This window comes from Diachasmimorpha longicaudata, unplaced genomic scaffold (genome assembly GCF_034640455.1).
Source record: "Diachasmimorpha longicaudata isolate KC_UGA_2023 unplaced genomic scaffold, iyDiaLong2 ctg00000151.1, whole genome shotgun sequence".
Taxonomy (NCBI): Eukaryota; Metazoa; Arthropoda; class Insecta; order Hymenoptera; family Braconidae; genus Diachasmimorpha; species Diachasmimorpha longicaudata.
The window spans coordinates 20,001-27,500 of record NW_026973957.1 but is presented as its reverse complement, the minus strand read 5'-3'; positions in this window follow the sequence as shown (position 1 = coordinate 27,500).

The window sequence follows — 7,500 nt, the reverse complement described above, 5'->3', positions numbered from 1 at the left end:
TAAGTCATCATTAAAAATTAATAATATCGGTTACTTGATAATTTATACATCAGTTATACAGGTTTTATTTTAATTTTGTACATTTAAATATATGAATATATATTTTTTTCAATGAAAAATTCTGTGATGCTATTTTTGCATACCAACAAAAATAGCATCAACGTTCCAAGACATCATTGAAAATTAATAATATCGGTTACTTGATAAATTATAAATTAGTTGTATAGAATTTATTTTTATTTTAGGCATTCAATGATATATGAATATATATTTTTTTCAATGAAAAATTCTGTGATGCTATTTTTGCATACCAACAAAAATAGGATCAACGTTCCAAGACATCATTGAAAATTAATAATATCGGTTACTTGATAAATTATAAATTAGTTACATAGAATTTATTTTTATTTTAGGCATTCAATTATATATGAATATATATTTTTTTCAATGAAAAATTCTGTGATGCTATTTTTGCATACCAACAAAAATAGCATCAACGTTCCAAGACATCATTGAAAATTAATAATATCGGTTACTTGATAAAATATAAATTAGTTGTATAGAATTTATTTTTATTTTAGGCATTCAATGATATATGAATATATATTTTTTTCAATGAAAAATTCTGTGATGCTATTTTTGCATACCAACAAAAATAGCATCAACGTTCCAAGACATCATTGAAAATTAATAATATCGGTTACTTGATAAAATATAAATTAGTTGTATAGAATTTAGTTTCATTTTATGCATTCAATTATATATGAATATATATTTTTTTTAATTAAAAATTCTGTGATGCTATTTTTGCATACCAACAAAAATAGCATCAACGTTCCAAGACATCATTGAAAATTAATAATATCGGTTACTTGATAAAATATAAATTAGTTGTATAGAATTTAGTTTAATTTTATGCATTCAATTATATCTGAATATATATTTTTTTCAATTAAAAATTCTGTGATGCTATTTTTGCATACCAACAAAAATAGCATCAACTTTTCAAGTCATCACTAAAAATTAATAATATCGGTTACCTGATAAATTATAAATTAGTTATATAGAATTTAGTTTAATTTTATGCATTCAATTATATATGAATATAATTTTTTTCAATTAAAAATTCTGTGATGCTATTTTTGCATACCAACAAAAATAGCATCAACGTTCCAAGACATCATTGAAAATTAATAATATCGGTTACTTGATAAACTATAAAATAGTTGTATAGACTCAGCCCCGGACGTGCTCTATAAACGAGACGAAGGGGACGGTATGAGTCACCAACTGAGCGCGTCCCCAGGTGGCGGATAGGGGGACGGCCGGAGAAAGAGTGGCACCTCGGGAACGGAGAAAGGAGGCTGAACAACAGCACCTGACTCCAGGATCCTGGGGCACACTTCAGTACCCGGCCAGCGACAGCTATAACGTCGACCTACGGAAGTAAAAACCCGTCAGGAAGACCCAAGGCATCGCCGCGGACCAGACTCCCCAAGCTAAGGTGGAAGTTATCGTGCCGAGGGCTGAATGGCACTGGGGAACAGTGTCGCAAACGATACCCTTGGGGAACCAGGCAGCACCCCATTGTATGCATGCCTTACCTCCGCATCCAGGCTCTGCGGGGGTGGACCTTCTTTTCCTGGTTACTCGTGGGATCAACATGGACCCAACTAATAATAAAAATTTTAACGCCGATGACGGTGCCCTCTCTGAGGGAACGGCAGAGGCTTGTAGGTCGGAGGAGAGCACGATCAGCACTAGGGCCCCGGAAGGGGAACAAGCGCTGATCCAAATGGAAGTTGAGGAGGAGCCAGCCTCAGAGGGGCCCACCAGTGGTGGGCCCGCTGTCGCTGACCCTACCCAGGGGAGGAAGAGAAGGGGTAGGACGGGTGCGGAGAAGCGCCGGGCCCGCCAGGCTAGGCTGAAAGCCGATGCCTCGCGGGATCAGCAATCTCCGCAGGTAGAGACCGCGTCCAGGGATAAGGAGGAACAGGGGACAGGGCCCAAGAGGCCCAGGTCCTCAGGATCCACTCCCCCCGACGTGGCCATGCCCGCGAAAAAGTTGAGGGCCATGGAAGGACTGGGGGCAACCTCCTTCGGGGAGGCGGCGAAGGGTGGCGGCAGGGTGGCCTTAGTGCCAACTGGCCATCCTGAGCTGTCTCTGACGAGGGAGCAAGCCGACCTGGTTCAGGAGGCGCTAGTGGCGTCACTGTTCGGGACTGACATGGAAGGTCAGCTCCCGAGCTTTGACGGCCACTGGTTTGACGATGGCGTGCTGTGGGTGGCATGCACGGACGGTCAGTCAAGAGAGTGGCTGAAGTCCGTGGTGCCCACCCTGGCACCCTGGGAAGGGGCCTCCCTTATCATGATGGATAAGGAAGCGCTCCAAAAACTGATCAGAGTCACAGCCTTTCTCCCGGGAAAACCCGTAGGAGCGGCTGTGGCTCTTGAGAGGTTGGGAAAGCAGAACAGGGCCCTTACCACAGGCAAGTGGAGGGTCTGGGACTGCCGGAGCGGGGAGGAGGGGCTCAACCTGGTGTTGGGTGTTGACCCCAAATCTCTAGAGGCCCTGAAGGGCATGGGGATGGCCCCCTTCTACTGCCTCGGCCGGGCTCGTTTCTACGAGACCCAGCGGAGAGCGGCGGGGGGAAAGGCGCCCCAAGCGCAGCCAGGCCCGGAGAAAGTGATCGCCGACCGAGGGGAGTCAGGGATCGCAGGGGAGGGGGGAAGGCAGGAGGGAGCGCCTAAGGGTCCGAGTGGCTCGGTGAGTGCCCCAGGAACTGCCGGGGAAGGCGCCCATGAGGGGAGGGAAAAGGAGAGCGAGGAAGGCTCCCTCTTACAGAGGGACCCCCTTGCCCCTGCAAGGCCTCCGCTGAGCGGACGCGCGAAGGGCCGAAGAGGAAGGCCGCCTCTGGTGAGAGGGGGCGCGGCGGGAACTGGGAGGGGGTCTCAAGGGACCCTCAACTGGGCCCTGCCGGGCTCATCCCACTCAGGGCAGGTCAGGGCGCCACCAGGCGACCCTGCCTAACGGCCCACCAATGGCCAGGGGGACAAGGGGGGAAGGAACAGAGGGCAATATGCAGGGAGACGGCTTAGGCTCTCTGCTAGTCCACTGCTCCCAGATTAACTTGCAGCACTGCAAGGCTGCGACTGCCCTGCTGAGTCGCAGCCTAGCAGTAGAGCATACAGACATATGCCTTATACAAGAGCCCTGGCAACACGGAGGCTCGGTAAAAGGCCTATCTGGAGGCGAGGTGGAGCTATTCTATGCTCGGGGCGACCTGGGCCCCAGGGCCTGCATTGCTGTCAAAAGAGCGTGCGGAGCTAGGGGAATGGCCAACTTCTGCCACAGAGACTTGGTGGCGATTGTCGTGAGACTTCGGGGGGAGGCCGGTGCGGAGGACATAGTTTTCTGCTCGGCTTACTTCCCACATGACTCGCCGACACCACCACCTACCAATGAGCTGCGTGATCTGGTGAATCACTGCAGAGCTAGAAAGTTGCCACTCATCATAGGTTGTGACGCAAACGCGCAGAACGTGGTGTGGGGTAGCGAAAGATGTAATGACAGGGGCACTGCTCTCCTGGAATTTATGGCAGACGTGGACCTGGAGATCCTAAACAGGGGCTCGAGGCCCACGTTCGTCACTTCTCGCTGTCAATGTATCATTGACGTAACCATGTGCACCCGCCGGCTGGCGAGGCGATGCAGGGACTGGAGGGTGGACCGAGAGGACACACTCTCTGACCATCGACGCATCAGATTTAGCATAGAGGGCTGTGCCCAACCGCAGCAGGACCGCCTGCGCAGAAACCCAAGGGCCACCGACTGGGACTCCTTCGAGAGGAACCTGGAGGAAAGGCTCGGGGTTGGACGCGTTAGGCCCTGCAGGGAGGACCGGTTAGAGGACGAGGTGGAAAGAATCCACGTTGCCCTAACTGAGTCTTTTGAGACGGCATGCCCGGCTAGACGTTGCAGGAAGGGTAACAAAGTGCCTTGGTGGAGCCGTGAGTTGGACAGGCTGAGAAGCCAGTCCAGGAGGCTCGGAAACCGAGCGCACAAATCGAAGAGGGCCGAAGACTGGACTCTGTACAGAAATGTGCAGAGAGAGTACAAGAGGCTCATAAAACGATCAAAGGAGCTCACCTGGAGGACATACTGTGAGGAACTGGAGGCGCTTTCAGGCATCTCCAGGCTTCGCAGGGTCTTCTCGGGGGGCCCTTCACAACGGCTGGGTGGAATCACGCTGGAAAGCGGAGAGACCATCACAGAACCGCGAGAGGTCCTTGAGCATCTGGTTCGCGCGCACTTCCCGGACTCTATTATAGAGCTTCCAGGAGAGTGCCTGGAAGTGGACTGGAAGCGAACAGGAAGCGGCGATCCCGACTGGGAGCTAGCCGCACGAATAGTAACGCTGGACAGGCTGCAATGGGCGGTGGACTCCTTCGAAATGTACAAGAGTCCAGGTCCGGATGGGATACATCCGGCCCTCTTGCGAAGAGGGGGGCCATTGCTCCTGCGCAGACTGATACCGGCATTCAGGGCCTGCCTAGCATTGGGCTATGTGCCAGGCAGGTGGCGGGAAGTCAGGGTTGTCTTTATCCCCAAACCGGGTAAATGCAGCTATGACAACGCGAAAGCCTACAGACCGATCAGCCTGAGCTCCTTCTTACTGAAGACGCTGGAAAGGCTGGTCGATAGGCACATTAAGGAGGGGGCACTGAGGATTAATCAGATATGCCCCTCACAACATGCTTACCAAGCTGGCAGATCGACTGAGACTGCGCTGCACCACTTGGTAGGCACAATAGAAAATGCGAAGGAAAGGGGGGAGGACACCCTTGGCGTCTTTATCGACATCGAAGGGGCCTTCGACAATACCGCCTTTGATACAATGGAGAAAGCTGCGGCAGCGTTTGGGATCGAGAATTCGATCATCAAATGGATAGCCGCCATGCTCCGAACAAGAGTTGTCCACTCCACCCTTGGGGACAGTGAGGTAAGGGCTGCGGTAGGGAGGGGCTGCCCGCAGGGGGGGGTTATCTCTCCTCTGCTATGGCTCCTCGTAGTTGACGGCCTCCTCACTGGACTCGAGGAACTGGGGGTAAGGACAGTCGCATATGCGGATGATGTGGCACTGCTGGTAACTAGCAGGAACACGAGCATGCTGCACAGCAAGATGCAAAAGGCGCTGGACTATGTTCAGCAGTGGTGCACATCGAAGGGCCTAAGGGTAAACCCAGGCAAAACGGAGATGGTGCACTTCACACGTAGAAGGAGGGGTGCTGTTAAGGCTCCCTCCATTTACAACACAATGCTGAAATTCTCGAGTGAGGTCAAATACTTAGGTATTTGGCTCGACGAGAAGCTCAGCTGGAAAAAGCACATCGCCATGCAGACTAGCAAGGTCACCATGACTTACTGGGCATGTAGGCGAATGTTTGGAAGCACATGGGGTCTAAGGCCGAAGATGGTCAAATGGATCTACACGGCCATTATGACCCCACAGCTAACATACGCAGCCGCAGTGTGGTGGACAGCCTTGAACAAGGCCTGCCACAGGAAAGCGGTGGACAAAATAGGCAGGCTTGCGATGCTGGGCATAACAGGGGCCCTCAGAACGACCCCCAGCTCAGCGTTGGAGGCTCTGCTCTTTATGCAACCTCCACACCTAATTATAAGGGAAGAGGCAACAAGAGCGGCCGCAAGACTGCGGCTACAGGGAACATGGAAGGGAGCTAGGAATGGGCATGCTAGTGTCCTCCGCGCGGACAGAGAGCTGGAAGGGCTACTGTCGCGCGGTGCTGACGCCTGCAGACCCCGATGGCACTTTCGCAGAAAGTTCTCGGTCAATCTTGGATGGGGGGAAACCCCGTCAGGAAAGGATGCGGACTGGGTGCCGCCCCGTGGACTAGTCTGGTATACGGACGGATCACGGGTGAGCGGACGGGCAGGTGCGGGGGTCTGGTCAGAGGGGCCCGCAATAGCGAGGACCATTGGGCTGGACTCACACGCAACCGTGCTCCAGACCGAGCTAGCTGCCCTAAGGGCCTGCGCCAGGATGATCCTGGAGAGGGGGGACAAGGGCAAAAAGATCTTCATCTACTCAGATAGCAAGCGCGCGCTGAGAGCAATACTCAGGTATGAGTGTTGTTCTAAGCTGGTGAGTGAATGCGTCGAGCTGATGGAGGAAATTGCCGTAAATAATCGGCTCGAGGTGGCCTGGATTCCGGGACACGCTGGCATCAAAGGCAACGAAAAAGCCGATGAGCTAGCAAAGAACGGTAGTTGCAGGGGCTTTCAGGGAGAGGTGGAGCACGTAGGCGTGCACACCGATTTTGTGAAGGACCTGGTCAAGGAACGTGCGGATAGGAGGATCGTGGAGAGATGGGACTCGGAGACGGGTGCCAAGCACACGAAATCCCTCCTAGGAGAACCCACTAGGAAGTTGGCAGAGACCCTGTTGGGCCTAAACAGGGTTAAGCTCCGTACTATGGTGGGGCTTATCACTGGACACTGGCCCCTGGCTCTGTACTTATCAAGGATAGGCAAGGGGACTGACCCCCTATGCAAAAGATGCGGGCTGACAGAGGAGGATCCTCTTCACCTATGCACAAGATGCAGCGGACTCGATGAAGCCAGATGGAATGTCTTCGGGTCTACTTGCATAGATATACATGTCGACAGGGACGGGATCAAGGGGCTCTATGAGTTAGCTCGTAGGGCACAAATACTCGATACCAGCGACTAGACGGCTGCCTGAGGGCAGGGTGTAAAATGGCCGAGAGGCTGATTGCACCTCCGGACAGGACCGTCTAAATATGATAAGTGATAAGTGTATAGAATTTAGTTTAATTTTATGGATTCAATTATATATGAATATATATTTTTTTTAATTAAAAATTCTGTGATGCTATTTTTGCATACCAACAAAAATAGGATCAACGTTTCAAGTCATCAATAAAAATTAATAATATCGGTTACTTGGTAAATTATAAATTAGTTATATAGAATTTAGTTTAATTTTATGCATTCAATTATATATGAATATAATTTTTTTCAATTAAAAATTCTGTGATGCTATTTTTGCATACCAACAAAAATAGCATCAACGTTCCAAGACATCATTGAAAATTAATAATATCGGTTACTTGATAAACTATAAAATAGTTGTATAGAATTTAGTTTAATTTTATGCATTCAATTATATATGAATATATATTTTTTTTAATTAAAAATTCTGTGATGCTATTTTTGCATACCAACAAAAATAGCATCAACGTTCCAAGACATCATTGAAAATTAATAATATCGGTTACTTGATAAACTATAAAATAATTGTATGAAATTTAGTTTAATTTTATGCATTCAATTATATATGAATATATATTTTTTTTAATTAAAAATTCTGTGATGCTATTTTTGCATACCAACAAAAATAGGATCAACGTTTCAAGTCATCAATAAAAATTAATAATATCGGTTACTTGGTAAAT